The sequence below is a fragment of the Tachysurus fulvidraco genome, chromosome 2 (genome assembly GCF_022655615.1).
Source record: "Tachysurus fulvidraco isolate hzauxx_2018 chromosome 2, HZAU_PFXX_2.0, whole genome shotgun sequence".
Lineage (NCBI taxonomy): Eukaryota > Metazoa > Chordata > Actinopteri > Siluriformes > Bagridae > Tachysurus > Tachysurus fulvidraco.
In genome coordinates, this window is record NC_062519.1 from 20,978,145 (window position 1) to 20,996,075 (window position 17,931).

Sequence of the window (17,931 nt, forward strand, 5' to 3'; positions counted from 1 at the left end):
TGTGTGCTGAGCCCCTTCCTCTACTCCCTCTTCACCTCCGACTGCAGGCCTGTGAATGGATCTAACTCCATCAAGTTTGTAAATGACACTACAGTGATCGGTCTCATCACCATCAATGATGAGACTGCCTACAGGGAGGAGATACAGCACCTAGCCACATGGTGCAATGACAATAACTTGCTCCTTAACACCTCCAAAATAAGGAGATTATTGTGGACTTCAGGAAAGAGACAGGAGGCACACATGACAACATCCACATCAATGGGATGGCTGTTGAGTGTATTTCCAGTTTCAAGCTCCTGGGGATCCACATCTCGGCGGACCTGTCGTGGACTCCCAATACCTCCAGCCTGGGCAAGAAGGCTCCAGTCATGGAGGACATCCAGAAGAAACACTGTCTACGTCGAGCTCACAGCATTCTTCAGCGTCCTCTCATCCTGCCCATAGACTGTTTTTACTTCTGCCCTCCAGCAGGCGTTTCAGGTGCCTCCGGACCGGGACCAGCCGACTAAAGAACAGCTTTTTTCCTAGAGCGGTCTCTGTATTGAACTCTGTATTGCCCCTCACTGATCATACTGTCAATGTCCTTCATACACTGTTACTGTACGTCTCCCCCCTCACACCTCATTATTGCGCTAATGGACTGTTTAAAAAAAATGGACGTTATTGCACTAATGGACTATTACACATGCTCTATGCTCACTTGCACACTTGCTCTCTTTTCTGCATTGCTGCTCACCATTGCCTTACCATTGTATATAACCACCTGATTTCTGCTTATAGTAACAGCAATATTTTACTGTATATTAATAGCCATATATTTTATTTATAGCACATACCATTCTTTAAATTTCAGTTTATACTAATAGCATCTGCATATCATATTCATAGTACATATATATTTATCTGCATATTATGTTCATAGTACATACTGTATATATATTCATCTGTATATTATATTCATAGTACATACACATCTGTAAATTACTGTTTATAGTAATAGCCATATTTTGTTACATCCTTCTGTAAATTTCAGTTATAATTATAGCCATCTGTATATTATGTTCATAGTACACACACCCCCGTAAATTACTTCCATATCACCACTTTATTTAACTCATTTCAATCTTGTAAAAACTGTATATCCTGCACTGCTGCCATTGCACTCTGGTTAGACCTAAACTGCATTTCATTGCCTTGTACTTGTACATGTGTAATGACAATAAAGTTGAATCTAATCAAATCTAATGTGTTTCTAGTCTTACCCACATAATGTATATTACACTTTGTGCAGTAGATCAGATACACACAATTGCAAATGTCCTGAATGTTGTGGATTGCTTTTGTTTGTGGGTTTGTTATCGAGCGTTTGGGCCTAAATTCCCTGAATGGGACAGCTTCCTTCCCACTCCTCCGCAAGGTAGGTAACCTGCTGTGGACTAACATGTCTTTCAGGTTTTTGTTCTTTCTGTATGCCGAAATGATCTTATCATCGTCAAGTAATTGGGCATCCATCAAAAACGTATTAAAATTGTTCTTGATCATCCTGTTTAATATCATGCTCCGTCTTGAGAATGTTGTCAAAGGGATAATCTTATCTTCCTCTTTTTTATCTAGGTACTTTTTCAGGCAGGATCGGGAGTACCCCCGTCTTCGGCGAGCCTGGAAAAGGATGGTTTTGGCTTCTTGAAACTCATCAGGTTGCATATATATTTTATGAAACCTCTGGAGTTAATGATACCCCTAAAGTTATGTTTGGGGTGATAGCTGGATTTGTAAATTAGCGCATGTGTATCTGTGTCTTTGAAGTAGACTTTGATGTACAGTTTGTGTATTTTGAGAAAATCTTTCCCCTTGTAGGTTACAGTAGCCAGGAAACTTACCTCTGTTTTGTGTAAAGTGTATTTAATTTTTATGGATTGATGGAAATGATTGAGTTGATTGGCAAATTGTTTAAACTCGCCCTCCGTCGACCAGACGCCCCAGATTTCGTCAAGGAATCTATAATAATGGGGGGGTTTAATGTGCCAAGCATCCAATACCGCCTCCTCCCATCGTGTCATGAAAATGTTGGCATATGAGGGAGCAAATCTCTTTCCCATAGCTCTGCCGCCCTTTACCTGAAGATAATAATTGGAATTGAATTCGAAATTATTTTTGGTGAGATTAATTTCTAATAATTTTAATATTGCTGCCTCAGGTCTTTTCTTATCTGGGTACCTAATGAACCATTCTCTGAATGCCTCCACTCCCTCTGGTGTCTCAATATTAGTATAGAGGCTATCTATGTCCACGGTGAACAGGAGGCAGTTGTTTGGGAGTGTTATATTCTTTATTTTTTTCAATGAAATCATAAGTATCCTTGATGTAGCTGGGTTAGGGTTAGGGTTAAGATTAATAAAGATGTTTAATTAAAGGAACACGTCCTTTTGGTGCACTGGCCTAAAGAACCCCAAATAGTGACAGTAAATAAAAGAAATCATGGAAAAAAAAACACTTATGGTTAAAATATAACTATGGTTATGGTTAGGTTAAGGTTCATGTATACCAAATCCTCCAGAAATCCCACACAACCCAAAAACCAAAACACCTCTAAAAAAAAAAATCGGTTATGGTTAGGTTAAGGGCTGAAGTAAGAGTTCTAGGAAAACAGAAACCGATTATGATTAGGTTTAAGGAACGGAATATGGGTTCTATAGACAGGGAACCATTTTAAATAAAATTGTTATGGTTAGGTTAGAGTTGTGGTAAATATTTAGAGTCTACTCAAGTGAAGGTTAGGGTTCATACATCCCAAAACCTCCAGAAATCCTACACGTCCACCTAAGGAAATCGGTTATGGTTAGGTTAAGGGCTGAAGTAAGGATTCTAGAGAAGCAAAACCTGGTTATGGTTAGGTTTAAGAACCAGAGTCTACAAAGAGGCAGCCATTACTAATAAAAAATTGCTATGGTTAGGTTAAGGTTATGGTAAACATTTAATTTCCAGCTACCATAAATGCTTATCAAAAAAGAGGAAAAGAGAGGGAGGAAGACCTAGATCAATATCAGAGGTGGGTAGTAACGAGTTACATTTACTTGAGTAAGTTTTTGAAAAAAATTATACTTCTAGGAGTAGTTTTAAATCACTATACTTTTTACTTTTACTTGAGTAGATTTGTGAAGAAGAAACGGAGCTCGCTACTTTTCTTTTTACCTCTTTGGTATTCTACGCATCAATTTTAATGTTTTATTTTGACAGAGAGAGAAACTTCTGCTAAGGCTCTACCACGTGACTGTGTTTCACCAATCAAACATAGTTGTGCAGTCTCGTCACGTTATCATACACAATCTGTGTGGTGGGACGGGTTAGTTAGCAACACAAACCGTCGGCAATGCAGTTTAATAGTGACATCACTGAGTGATTATTTTGGTGAAATATACACATACACACACGTTTTACGTTGACCGATGTGCAGTTTTCTCTTCAGCATGTCTGGTATGAAATGTGTGTGTTTTTCCTTCTGTTCTGTCACTGGAGACACACACACAGTTTATGAGAATTTATGGGCTGCCTCGTTCTAGTTCTGCCTGGTAAAAAAATATAAAGGTTTGGAAATTTGTGTTACTTGTGCGTATTTATTTGTTATTTATTATTATTTTATTTATTAAGTACTTGAATTTACCTGAATTATCTTAATTTAAGCTATTTTGTAGTTAATTAATTTTCATTTATTTTATTGATGGCATGAGCCATAATTTGCCTAAAGATTATTTTTGTATTTTTGTCTGCCAGATTGTTGTCGTGTTAAAAAAATAAATCAGACGTTACTCAACAGTTACTCAGTACTTGAGTAGTTTTTTCACCAAGTAATTTTTTACTTTTATTCAAGTAATTATTTGGATTTCTACTTTTTACTTTTACTTGAGTCATATTATTCTGAAGTAACAGTACTTTTACTTGAGTACAATTTTTGCCTACTCTACCTACCTCTGATCAAGACTCAAAATATGTACTTGAGGATCCTACTCTAGACAAGGGATAAGAGCTAAAAACAAATTAACCCAAGGATGGGAAATTTTTACGGCTTGGTGAACCTGTATGGCCCTCCATTGTCTTTAAGTGCTAAAATGTTATGTTCCATCTATCAAACTCCAGCACCAAAGGTGATCACTACAAAGATCAATCATGTCATCACATCACTTCAAGAAAAAGTGCAGGATCCGAAGAGAAGGAAAATCTAAACAAAAGGTCCTTCAAATTCTTGTTTTTCCTGTAAGCAGAAACCAAGTGAACAATGTTATTTTGCACGGTGTGTTTAGTTTGAATACACTTTTCTGAATCTAACAGTTTATTTAATCTGACTGGTCCAGTGGACCGGATCCTTAGGGTCCACCCTGAACCTAAGAGGAGAGAGTTCATTGAGGAACTTTGAATTGTTACAAATAAACTCATTAAGTTTCCTAAGATTCTCTTGTTGAGTGCCAGGGAGCAGGTCAGAGCCAAAACCACTTTCTGGGTGTTCGGGTTGGGTGTCAGTTTCTGCAGGTTTATGTAAAAAATTAGCACCCGGAAAACTATCAATCTATATAGGTAGATAAAGGATTATGAAACTGTGGGATACGAGCCAAATTATAATCTCCTATAAACACAATAGGTTTATGGACCTTGAGGTGCCAATCCTGAATCTTGTGGACCTCGGATGTCTAACAGGGAAATGGAGGGTCCCAATTCTCTCAGAGCCAACCTCAGCCTGTTGAGCAGGAGCCACCCGGAATGAGGCGTCCCTTTCCAAACCTATTGAGACATCCGTTAATTGTGAAGAAAACGGACATGAAGGAAAAGAAGGCAAGAAAGAAGGTGAAGCTAGAGTGGAGACTTGAGATAAGAGGCTTTCATCATAGCCTCTTTTACTAATACTGAACTGGCCTCCTCAAGGGAGTCAAAATTTGGAGTGCAAGGCAGAATAGTCTGTGATCTAGGAACGGCTACATTACTGATGACGTCATGTGATTGTACCTCGTTATTAACCCGTACATCAACAGTCTTCTCTCTAAGCACTGGAGTCCTATCTAGAGCATTGGTCAATTGGACCAGATAATCTTTGGACATCAGCCTCAATGATAGCAGATTTGGTCCTGCAGGAACTCACACCAACTACTGTCGGATGAGCCTGTCGAATAAAGTTTGTGGAAATCCGCAACGAGGGCTCACTGGAACAAAATGAATGTCCTGAATGACCCGTTTCTATATTTGGCAAAGCCTGCACAGAAGACAAGACAGACGGACACGGAGAAACCGCAGTCCCTCCCCGATAAGAAGAACACTGATCCAGAATTAAATGATTAGTTACAGTCAATGTATCAATTTTCAACCTATGTGTGTATCGATTTCAGGCCCATTTACATGCTTGTTCCTAAGCCAAATCAACCCAATCAATAATGTTGGCCAACAAACCAGATTGGGTCACCGTAGAATGGTCGAGAAGAAGCTGCATGTTCCTCTGCATCCATATTATCTGCAACACACTGTAGAACTCTACTATTTGGACATGCTGGAACCTGTCGACTCGCTTAGACATACCCCTAGGAAAAGTGTCGGTATGTAAAGCATTACTTTTGATGCGTATGATGTACAATCTGTATGAGTTTAAAGTATTGTTTGTTCAATGTAGTACTATGTGATGTCTGTACTACATTCTCCACCCCATCTGCTTCCAGATTCTCCAAGATGGCAAATCTATTGCTCTATTGCTCAGTGTGGCCAAAACAATTACTAATAGTGTAGCGATAATCTGTGAGTCTTACCCCACCAGACCATAAAAAAATCTGTCTGATGTCAAACACTGAAGAGTTGTCCAAAAGATTAACCAAGTCAGCTTTCTGTAGTTCTCCCTCCAGATGATAAGCTCAGCCCAGAAAAAAATCAATTAGTCCACTTTATTGAGAAGTAGACCTTTTTAAAAAAAAAAACTGTGTACACACTGTATCAAAAAAAAAAAAAAAAAAATCAAAACAAGTTTAAAACAATTCTGACATTTTGCGACCAAGTCACTTCTTCAGAGGACTGTGTGGTTCTGTACTCACAATTACTTTGAATGTTTGGGGCAGGATGTCCTTCAATTGGGGTGGAGAGCTGATTGGTGCCTGAGCCTAAATGCATGAGTGTAATCAGGTGTTAAAGAAAATCAATTAATCCTAGAACAAAGAAAGGGGAGGAGAAACAAGGAAAGAGGAATGACCCAGAAACCACGTTGTGCACGGGTCATTTTTGGCCCCCACCATCACGGCGAACGAAAAAACATCGCTTAATTAGAATTAGGAGCTTAAAATGCTCTTTAGGCTGGAGTAAAATTTCTTAATGAGCCCTAATTGTAACGTGTCTGTCCGTGTTTTCCCCTTGTTTCTGTCTGCTGTCTCTCCCTGATGTTAATTGTTTGCTCCGCCCACTCATTCACACCCAGGAGAAGTAATATATTGTCACGATGTGACACGGTGAGACAAAGGCGAGAGGGATCCAAATGCAGTAAGTAATCCGTTTAATGAGCAATCACAGATGACCAGGCAGACAAACACAAGGCAGAACACGCAACAGAGAACCAAACACCAACAACGACCAACAACAGGGAAGTGAACAAACAGAGTAAATATAGTAGACAGGAGCCAATCACAAAGCGGAGACGATTAGAGACAAAGACAAGACACCTGGGGAAGAGATAGAATGTAATTAGAGTCCATGGTGAACAATGAGTGGGCGGAGCAAACAATTAACATCAGGGAGAGACAGCAGACAGAAACAAGGGGAAAACACGGACAGACACGTTACACTAATACCCAAAATAGGGTTTTAATTAAAATTAGGGTTCGGGATTTAGGGTTCGAGTTCGGTCTTTGGGGAAGTCCTTTGGGGAGATTTTCTTTTTGTTGTTGTTTTTTCCCTCCTTAAAATTAGCATAAAGCATCATAGTGTCTGGTGTTTATTATATTTAATAAAAATTACATTCAATAACCACTAAACAAATATAATGAATTTACTGACAGTCACTATAACTCTAATGTATAACATTTTTAAATGCTGTCTATGTTCAGTGGAACATTCTTGCTGGGTTTAAGTCTGATGTAAGAAAACATTTTCTTACAAATCAACAATATATGATTTTCTTGAGTTTCACAAGCTGAAAGAAGGAAATAATACTCCAGTAATCTGAACTTTTATCTTTAGATAAATGCTAATTTTGGACTAACTGTTAAGCTGTTGTAGTTATTATATTAGCATAATATGTATATTATGTTGAATGTCTCTCTATAAGTCTTCAGAAAACATCTTGTGAACAGATGTAATCAGTTCTTTTTTGCATTAATTTATCATTTTATTTGTACATTGTTTGTGATACTTTTGCAATGAAATTAATTTGTTCATATTCATCTATTTAATAAGATTGTTATTTATCACTTTAATTTGTAAATTAAAAATTTGCTACTTTAATTCCTCATTGTTTGTGTCTTTGTGTTGCACAAACGATTTGTCTTTAAAAGGAATCCACTGTAGGAGTCGCAATAGAATTTATATGAGGAGATTATTACAGGAATCACAAGCAGACAATCCAAACATAAAAAAAGAACTAAACGGTAGAAACAGACAGAGAGACAAGACAAGACAAGACAAGACACGGCAACACACGACAAGACACGATTTACCTTTATTCATTCCCAGTGGGGAAATTTGTATGTTATAGAATCAAAGGAAAGTAAAAGTTTGGAAGCCTTATTCAAACATAATTGTGACTTTATATCTCAGAACTCTGACTTTTTCTTTGCGACACACATCCACTAGATGGCGACATTTGACCGCAGTATGTGAACCACACAATGTACTGCATCTGTTACTGCTCTCTTATAGCCTATCGCAGCATCTTGGGCTACAGGCAGGGTACACACACGCACGCACGCACGCACGCACGCACGCACGCACGCACGCACGCACGCACGCACGCACACACACACACACACACACACACACACACACACACACACACACACACACACACACACACACAGACCCAGGGTTCACAAACCTAGCCATGTATTTTTGAGAAGAAATGTTGTAACTCCTCTTCATGTGCCAGAGTCTTCATCATCTCCTCCTTCTCTTCTTGGAGGATTCTGTGAGCCTCTCGCTCTCACCCTCTTAAAACACACACATGGGGCAAGAGAGGTTTAAACTTGAGGGCAAATGACACACAAAGGAGACACACTACAAAAAACAAAATCTAAGAAAGTAAAAAAAAAATCTTATTTTTAGAAAATATGTCTTGTTTTTTGCCATAAAAGATAAAAAGTCTTATAAAATCATTGCACACTAGCCCATACATCTTAATTTAAGAAAATTGGTCTTCTTCTTTCTTGACAAGTAAATGTTAACTCCTTTTGAGGTAGATTTTACTAGCTATAAAGCTATAAAGCTATAAAGTGTATGTTTTGGTGCATGTTCAATTAGATTGTTGTGCTAATTTTAAGAATAAAACCACCCCTAAAAAAAAAAAAAAAAAAAAAAAATCAAATTTCAAGAATCTTAATTAAGAAAGGTCAAAGATTTGTTTTTTTTTTGTTGTTTTAGTGCTCTTTTGTTTGTGTCTGTTCATGTATTTGAAAAATCATAAGACAAATTGCTTGTGTGAATATAAACACTTGGTCAAAAAGTGGTTTTATTCTGATTTATTAAATTTCTTATCACCAACAAACATACAACAATGAATTTATTGTATGCAGAACAATCACATTTAAAGTAACAGAATTATTTATGCCTGGGGCTGACAAAACACACAGCACTTAACATGACTATTAAAGTTTATCCAAGGAATATTCTAGGTGAGCTCATAAGCAGCATTTGTTGATGAGCACAACAATGACTACCTTTTTCTTCTCAAAAAAAGGAGTTTGATCAACATTGTTGTCAATTAAGCTCAACTTGTATAAAAAGCAGATTATTCCAAAACATCACTGTTATACATCCAAAATAAGTCAAAACGTATTCAATTTAGAACACACCCATAAATTCTCACACATTTGAGGCTTTATGTAATTCAATCACATCTGCCAAGGAATATTTCATAGGAACATATAACGTCCCTGTGATTGAAAATGTAATATGGTGTGAAGTCTACAAGGTTGTCTGCATTTACTAGTTCAGTTGCCTCTGCCAGGTTGGGAACCTCAATTTTATAAGACATGTAGTCTCAGTCAAAACAGACTGTACTGTACATTCATACATTCATTCATTTTCTACTGCTTATCCGAACTTATTCTCGGGTCACAGGGAGCCTGTCTCAGGCGTCATTGGGCATCAAGGCAGGATACACCCTGGAAGGAGTGCCAACCCATCGCAGGGCACACACACACACACACACTCACACACTACGGACAATTTAGAGATGCCAATCAACCTACCATGCATGTCTTTGGACTGGAGAGGAAACTGGAAACCCCCGGTGGAGGTGGGAATCAAACCCCCAACCCTGGAGGTGTGAGGCACACGTGCTAACCACTAAGTCACCGTGTCCCCCCTGTACTGTACATCTGACATTCAAAACAATACAAAGATGAATTTATGACGAATATGTTCCTCACAAGTCCAAATTTTGGTAGACTATTAGCATTTGCCATACACACTAGTAACTTCAGAGATAAATGGTGGACTTTAAGGCACCTTTTGCCAGTGATGACATTAGGCCATTCCCTGCAAGTGTGAAAACATATTTTGTTGCACAATGTTCTGGATAATTTGGTCTAATGTGTGTACAATCCCTGTAATAGCAAAATTTGTGAAGTTCAGGGGGGAATGTAACTGATGTAAAAAGTGAACTCATTGATTTAACCCTTGTTATTTTTTTTATTTTTATTTTTTATTCTAATATTGGTTTATTGATGTTTTATATCTTCCTACTTTTTACAAAAGAATGGTTTAGTGAACTCCACAAAATTTTGTCCTTAGTTAGTGTCCATAGAATATAACTTTAAAAGTAGCGGAACTTTTCTTTGGGAATTTGTTTGGGGAGGGAATGTTATCGGTGGGACACTTCTGTGGGGCTTCCTCTTGTGCATCATGCGGTCGCCTCAGTCTTTTATTTATTTATTTATTTATTTTTATTAATGCCATAAACCAAAAATACAATGAGATATATTCTTCAAAGTACAAACACAAAGCAACCAAAAAAAAAAAAAGAAAGAAAAAAAGAAATAACAATGCCAGAGGACAAGAACAAAATTATAACAAACAAAAGGAAAAGGAAAAGGGTGCTACCCTATACATCATATCTGCTTACAATATTATAAGCTCGAATTGCCTTTTTGCTTCGACATTTACACAAAACAGAACAATAAAGTTTGAAGTTATTTATAAAGCAAAAAAGTAAGACCACTTCATTTTATGAATGTGAAATTTTCCCATTAATAATAACAATTGTATGAAATATGCTTTCTCTTTTTCAATCCCACGATCATTAAAGTGTATCTATATCCAGTCCACTCAACTGCAATTCAATGTTAATTTTTTTTCTTAATTAAATTCTCCATCTCAATCCAAAATATTTTTGTATGGAAAAACAAATGAAAAATAGTTTCCTTTTCACCTTTACATAAATTACAGGAGTAATCAATATCTAATTTAAAATGCTCCAGCACATGTTTTACCGGGTATATTCTATGCATTATTTTAAAAGAGACTTCTTTTACTTTATTATTAACATAGAATTTATCCACCGTTCGCCAAGCTTTACGCCAATTCACATCTCCAAACACAGAAGACCAGAAAAAACGAGCTAGAGGATAAACAATATTATTAAGTACATTCCTAATATAGTTATTTGAGACTTTATTTTGTAAAATATTCGTATTACCAATAAATATTTTACCCTTGATATCTGTAAAATTTAGATCTTCCTCCTGTAATGCATTCCTCAGAAGTATCAATACTTTTTGGGGAATTGCATCCATTACAACAGCAAATTCTTTAGGTCTAACTGGTATTTTAAATTTATTCAAAAATTCTCCATATTTCAATAAATTTCCATCATTATTTAAAAGCTGACTAACTAATATAATATTGCTTCCAACCCAGTAGAGGCCTATTAAAAAAAAGAGATTTATTTTTGTATAGGATGCGGTCGCCTACGTCTATCTTGCATATGAGGCCGATGATGACGCATGTATTTTTCGCTCCTTCCCTCAATATATTCTTGTGGTAATATTTCTTCTCTGAAACGCATTTTTGACGCTATGAGATTGTGATTAACATGATGACAGTTGTGTTAGTTATGTTAAAACTGTATTGGTTAATGTTTTTTTTTTAATTATTCAAAACGAGATATCATGTTGTGATCGTGATGCTAACCATTTAGCATAATATGTACTAGTGTGTAGCAGTGAGGGAGAAGCTGACGCCCCGTGTCTCAACTGTTTATTTCCTTTTCTTACAGGTATGTTGTTTAATGAGTTCTGTTTCAGAAAGAAAAGAGATTTAGCTCACTGATAATTGATGTATTTTGAACAGAGTGTTATAGGAGAAATAATTGGATTAAATTTATGTTCTCTGTGAAGCACGTGGTGCGGCCTGCACATGGTACGGTACGTGCCGAATATATATTGTCATTAAAATGTCAATAATTAAGCTCTCTACAGCAACTTTTAATATAAATTAATTGCACTAGTATTAAGTGTTCCTTTTAAAAACTAAAATAGCATTTTTCTGTAGGTTTATGGGTAGTGTAGGGGGAGAGAATATACAGTTTGTACAATATAAATAACATTATACCGATGTCCTCGTAAACAACATGCAATTTTAAGAAAAAACGAATATGAATGCAATTAATTTCTAATAAAAGTTGGTTTAAAGCATTTAATGACATTTTCCATTAATTTTGCTATATATGCTAATCATTGTTAACATGTATTCATTACTTCCATTAGCTTTGTTTTTATTTTAAATTCATACATTGCTTAAATTATTACATCATTAGTTAACTGTGTGATGTACATTTCTGAAATTACAAAAATTGGACACGGCTATCTGATAACAGATCACTCTAAATTGTAATGTTGACATACATTCTCTGTAAAGCTACTTTGAAACAATATGTATTGTGAAAAGTGCTATACAAATAAATGTGAGTTGAACAGAATTAATCTATTTACTCCTATTAATTTCTTTAAGTATGAGCTAATTAAACAATAATAATTGCTAACTCACTAGTAATAATAACTAATAATTGCTCATGCAGTGACCATGAACTCACTATGTATATATTAATATGTGTATATTAATATTCTAACTATAACCTAATAGTGATTATTATAAAGTGTTACTGTCACGATGTGACATGGTGAGACAAAAGGCAAGAGAGGATCCAATCACAGACAGAACTTTACTGAACCAAAACAAGAACAAACAGATAGGCAGGCAAAGCAGCGCGCAGGAGCAGCGCGCAGGAGCAGCGCGCAGGAGCAGCGCGCAGGAGCAGCGCGCAGGAGCAGCGCGCAGGAGCAGCGCGCAGGAGCAGCGCGCAGGAGCAGCGCGCAGGAGCAGCGCGCAGGAGCAGAGCGCAGGAGCAGAGCGCAGGAGCAGAGCGCAGGAGCAGAGCGCAGGAGCAGAGCGCAGGAGCAGAGCGCAGGATAAACCAAACACCAACAACGACCAACACCAGGGACGTGAACAGACAGAGTCAATGTAGTAAACAGGAACCAATCACAAAGCAGAGACAATCAGAGACAAAGACAAAACACCTGGGGAAGAGATGGAATGCAATTAGTGTCCATGATAAGCAATGAGTGTGCGGAGCAAACAATAAACAGGGCAAGGCAGCAGACAGACAAAAAGAAAAACACAGACGGACTCATTACAGTTACCCTAACTCCTTAGTGCATATCGATATAGATATCCTCTCTTGTGTTTATTTATTTATTTATGTATGTATGTATGTATGTATGTATTTTTTTTTTTTTTTAGATTTTTCAAGTATCTCTGTGTTTACCGCCCTGCCACTGTTCTTCCATTCTGGTTCTGCAGCGCCCAAGAAACTGGTCCCAAACATTGAGGCTTTTTTCCACGGTCTTACAGTGAGTTTAACTTCGTAACTTAGCAGGTGCCTAAGATGCCTACACTCTCAATAAAATACTTGGTTAAAAAACATCCTAATTGTGCTACTCAAAAATTGGCCATTTAAAAAAAAAAAAAAAAAATTAAAATAAAATAACGGGGGGCATGGTGGCTTAGTGGTTAGGACGTTCGCCTCACACCTCCAGGGTTGCGGGTTCGATTCCCGCCTCCGCCTTGTGTGTGTGTAGTTTGCATGTTCTCCCCGTGCCTCGGGGGTTTCCTCCGGGTACTCCTTTTTCCTCCCCCGGTCCAAAGACATGCATGGTAGGTTGATTGGCATCTCTGGAAAATTGTCCATAGTCTGTGAGTTTGTGTGTGAATGAGAGAGAGAGAGAGAGAGTGTGTGTGTGTGTGTGTGTGTGTGTGTGTGTGTGTGTGTGTGTGTGTGTGTGTGTGTGTGTGTGTGTGTGTGTGTGTGCCCTGCGATGGGTTGGCACTCCGTACAGGGTGTATCCTGCCTCGATGCCCGATGACGCCTGAGATGGGCACAGGCTCCCCGTGGCCTGAGAAGTTCGGATAAGCGGTAGAAAATGAAAGAATGAATGAATGAATGAAAATAAAATAACCTCAACCCAGTCTTTGGGTAGAAAAAAATACCCATAATAACCAGTCTTTTAGAAGGGTGTCATTTGCCCTCAAGTTTCTCAGTGCCCTCAGTTCTCCTCACCAACCAGCAAGACAGGACTAGAAAACTTATAAGGGTTAATGAGGGAAATGGAAACATCCGTGTCAAGTTTGAGGCCCTTTATGGGTAAATATGCATCCAGTATAAAACATAAATAAACAGCCTGTTTATTTATGTTTTATACTGGATGCATATTTCCTTTTCCCTCATTAACCCTTTCCACCCCACAACAAATGAAACACGAACATTACTTATTTTGCTTTGTGGCTGTGTTTGTAGTCTAAATTCTGTATTTACAGTATGTATTTCGTTTTCTAGCCCTCTGGGGATCCTGATATCTACATTCACCGACATGTGCTTTCTAGTCCTGTCTTGCTGGTTGGTGAGGAGAACTGAGGGCACTGAGAAACTTGAGGGCAAATGACACAAAAAGGAGACATTTAGTGTATTATTTCTTCGTGTGTGTGTGTGTGTGTGTGTGTGTGTGTGTGTGTGTGTGTGTGTGTGTGTGTGTGTATGTATGTATGTGTGTGTATGTGTGTATGTGTGTGTGTGTATGTATGTATGTGTGTGTGTGTGTGTGTGTGTGTGTGTGTGTGTGTATATGTATGTGTGTGTGTGTCCCTTAGTTCACATGTACATCAGATGCTTAAATGTATTTCAAATGAAAATGTTTATTTCTAAATCCATATATTTGTCTAATTATTTATTTATTAATATTTCTAAATGCATATATTTAATGTTCTTTAATGTAAGACTCCATTTCCCTTGGTATCTTTTTAATTTGAATCACTTTGTGCTAGTAAAACCCTATATTGAATGACTTTGTTCTTCTGAAACATTAGTGTAGCCCAGCTAGGGTTATATTAAGTATCTTTTCTTTTATTTTCATGTAATGGGACATTTATGATTGTTTGTGGTTCATATAATATCATAACTGTGTCTGTGTATAGTGATACAATAATTGTGCACGTCCCCTTTAAGAGTTTGTTAGTAATACACTGTCCAAAAACGTGTCTTTGCCCAGCAGGTTTGTTCATTTTTTCGTGATTAGCCCTTTTCCCACTTAAAGTTCAGCAGAAAATGGCTTACACTGCTGCGGGTAAGCGTGTTTCTCTTCTCTGTGTTTATGGTACTTTTTTAAAGGTGATAAAAGTGTGTTTAATATGACTTTAGAATATAAACATTTGTAGTAATTATATCAACAAATGTGAGTTGGATGGATTTATATGTCTGATGTTAACTTTGTTGAGTAATTATTGTGGTGTCTCATGCGGCTAAATTAATGTGCTGTGGCTGATGTAGATTTTATGTTTTTCTTATTTTTCTTATTTCTTAGACATGTATTTATCATCCTTGAGTCCAGGGTTAGTTTTGTGTCTGTTACTCCCACAAACGCATGTTTTTCAAATGAAAACATATTATTATAAGCCCACCCTAGTAGGATGCACACATACATGAACTGATTTGATTCAAGACCGGCATCATTACATCATGCATAAAATTTTGGTGTCCACTTTTGACATTTTAAATAATACCATAACTTTTGGCTTACTATGTAGTCATATATAATATAAAACTCTTCTTGTTTTAAATTCTCACTGAGGGATAAAGATGAAATTCTAGAACCGCCCCTGCTATCTATGGATAATTCTCCACCCTTTTCTTTCAGCCGACCAGAGTCCACTCTTCCAGAACCAGAACCCATGCAGGTGGATTCTACTGGTCTCTTACTGTCAGAGCGTCATCGAAGACTTACTCTAGGATTGTGTCTATACTGTGGAGCATCGGGGCATACCATCATCTCATGCCCCATTCGCCCACCACGACACCTGGTGAGTGTTATTCAGCCTGATCCATCTTTTTACTCACCATTGCAAACTCAAGCAAACTCATTTTGATATGTGTTCCCCATCACTCTGTTTCAGTCTCGGCCCTCCTCCATTCCGGATTAATTTATTAAACGACATAAGTCCGTCCCACACCACTGTATTATTAGATAAAATGCTGTGCTGTGATCTTATATGATAAAACATTTAATAAGGTGTTAATATGATCAATTCTGCTCATAAAACATTTCTCAGTAATGAATGAAAAGAAAAAAAGTTACCTTTTTTTTGTTTTTGTTTTTGCTTTTTTGTGTTTAAAATGTTTACAAAATTATTCATGCTGTACCTGTTCCATCCTCCACATTTTGCTCACCTAGTTTCTCTGGCACATCCTTCTCTACCTTTTCACACAAATGGACACTGAGCTGCTCACTAGGGAGGAATCACGTATGAAAGTTGCCACTTGCAAATAACTGCTGCTGTAAGACCTGTCATAAAAAAACATAACGGCGACTTGGACAACTTAAACAGTTTTTGTCCTCTTTCAAATCTACCGTTTCTTGCGAAAATTCCAGAATTTGTGGCTTTGCAGCTACATAGTCATCTCACAGTAAATAATCTTTTCGAACCCCTTCAGTCTGGATTTAGAACATCTCATACTGTAGTACTGAGACAGCCTTGGTCAAGGTCATCATTGATCTGTTATTAGCCTCAGATTCCACAATCTGCGTAATCTGGGAATGGCTGTCTTTGGTGTTTCTGAGACTGTTTTAACTTTGTTTAGGTCATTACCTATCTGATCGTTAATAGTTTGTATGTATTGCCCCTTTTCCACCGAGGCAGTTTGAGTGCTGGTTTGGAGCCAGAGCCTAATTTAGAACCAGTTAGAACCAGCACCGGCTCTGAACCAGGAAAAGTGGTTCTTAAGTAGCACCAAAACGTTGCTGGTCTAGACTTAAGAACCGCTTGCGTCAGTGGCTGTTGGCAGGGTAGCTGTTAGCACATTTGGTAATGTACCTAAAGTTTACTAGTATTTAATACACTTTTACTTTACCGCAATATAATCACTTATCAGCACACATGATAGTAGGTAGCTAAAGTACATTCTAAGGCTAACTTTTTTCTGTGTTAATGATAAAATAACGTTATGTACTTTCTCGATTACAACCTCCGTTTATACAGATTACATGTAGCGGCATGTACACGTTGGATTAGCCGCGTTTGGATGCCAATGTAGGTTCACAATTCCATGAGCATTAACAGTAACGCAACATCCGCCATTGTTGATGTTGTGTTTGCCGCTGCTACGCTAAAGTTGCTGGGACACGTGACACGTACTGTATACAGTGACATCAGACTCGGCTCTGTGATGGCTCGCTAGCCGGTGGAAAGGCAAACCAGTTCTTAGAAGGTTCGCCAGTGGAACCAACCTTGAACCAGCACTAGCTCTGAACCAGCACTTGGTTCTTTTTGGTGGAAAAGGGTCATGAGAGTGGATTCCGGTCTGTGACTGGTTTTGTCTGTACAGGTGTTCCTCGAGGTTCCATCTTAGGCCCCTTAATTTTTAGCATGTACATATTTCCACTTGGATTGCTTTTAAGATCACTTGGGCTTAATTATCACTTTTATGCGGACGACACTCAGATTTATATTCACTTTAAGCCAAATCAAAATTTGGACCTTTCTTTTTTAACACACTGTATTGCTGAGATAAAAACTTGGATGTCTCAAAATTGTTTGTGCCTCAATGCTGATAAGACAGAGGTCTTGCTTATTGGTGCCCCTCACCAGCTTCGCAAAGCTGGTTCACTGTTTCTAAACGTAGATGGCTCTGTTCTGGAAGTACAAACCAAATGAAAAAATCTAGGAGTAATTTTTTGATTCAAATTTGTCTTTTGACCCTCACGTTCGGCACATTGTAAAGAACTAATTTTTTCATCTCAGAAATATCGCTAGACTTCACCCTATGTTATCCCGTTCAGTGACTGAAAAGCTTATTAAGACTTTTGTGTTTTCCCGCATTGACTATTGCAATGCACTTCTGGCTGGGGTTCCTAAATCCTCACTTAATAAACTGCAATGGGTGCAAAATTCAGCTGCTAGGATCCTGACTGGAGTCAGGCAAAATGAGCACATTATACCAATTCTCAAGTCCTTGCACTGGCTTCCAGTCAGGTTCAGAGTAGATTTTAAAGTTCTCATGCTTACATACAAGGCACTGCATGATCTTGCCCCTCGGTATCTGTGTGCAATTTTAACTTTATACACACCCAAGTGTTACTTCCGCTCCCCACAAGCAGGATTGTTGGTAGTCCCACAGACACGGCTGCGTTCTGTAGGGGATTGGGC

At 37.9% G+C, this 17,931-nt stretch overlaps 1 long non-coding RNA gene across 1 annotated transcript; it reads left to right on the plus strand.

Annotated features, from left to right (window-relative positions):
- The first annotated feature begins 12,840 nt into the window (after nt 1–12,840).
- Nucleotides 12,841–16,896, plus strand: LOC113658936. The gene is made up of 4 exons (XR_003444515.2): nt 12,841–13,088; nt 14,784–14,855; nt 15,426–15,588; nt 15,682–16,896. It is a non-coding gene; the product is annotated as an uncharacterized LOC113658936 (long non-coding RNA).
- The last annotated feature ends 1,035 nt before the right edge of the window (nt 16,897–17,931 follow it).